We start from the raw sequence: 900 nt of genomic DNA, 5'->3' as shown, positions 1-900 counted from the left end.
GCGAGTGCTGGGAACACGAGCGCTGCAGATCGCGTGAGTGACCTCGGACCCTTCAAACACAACATAGGCTTCAGTTTTGAAGTGAACACTATACAGCCGAGTGCATAGCCTTTCAGTGTAAACTCCATTTGATAGCATTGACACATGCACACCAGAATATTTCATCCCTGTTTAGTGTCTGTGCTGTTTCTCTCTTGATGTTACGAGTGATAAAAATGTCTTTGCGATCTTCTCAACTGGAGTTCAAATAGAGTCTCTGAATTGCTCGTCAGTGTAGCCGTCGGATTATGTTGCATCTCCAGTAGTTTGTGTTTGTGTTTGTTCTGTCTCTCCTGTTAGTTTTTTTGACTAAATCAATGGTTTGGTCCAGTATTGCCACCTTACAATTCTGATGATGAAATTTATATCACACACTGTACACAAACCCTAAGTTCAAATTCAAAGTTTAAATTTATTTAAGAATAGGCGTGCCGCGATAGACTGTGCTGACGGTTATACCGTTGTTAAGCCGCAACACCGGTTACGTCACTTGCCCACCGCGTCACCGACCCCCACCGTCGTCTAGATTTTTTTTATAGTAATAAAAATCATTTAGGGGGGGAAGGGGGAAGTCGTGGTCTAATGGTTAGAGAGTCGGACTCGTAACCCAAAGGTTGCGGGTTCGAGTCTTGTGCCGGCAAGGATTGTAGGTGGAGGGAGTGAATGTATAGCGCTCTCGTCCACCTTCAATACCACGACTGAGGTGCCCTTGAGCAAGACAAGGGCACCTCAGGAAAAAGGTGCTCCCCGGGCGCCACAGCAAAAAATGGCTGCCCACTGCTCCGTGTGTGTTCACACAGTGTGTGTGTGTGTGTGTGTGTGTTCACTGCTGTGTGTGTGCACTTTGGATGGGTAAATACA

Source organism: Sinocyclocheilus grahami, unplaced genomic scaffold, assembly GCF_001515645.1.
Source record: "Sinocyclocheilus grahami isolate Dianchi unplaced genomic scaffold, SAMN03320097.WGS_v1.1 scaffold888.1, whole genome shotgun sequence".
NCBI lineage: Eukaryota > Metazoa > Chordata > Actinopteri > Cypriniformes > Cyprinidae > Sinocyclocheilus > Sinocyclocheilus grahami.
This window is presented reverse-complemented; position numbering follows the sequence as displayed.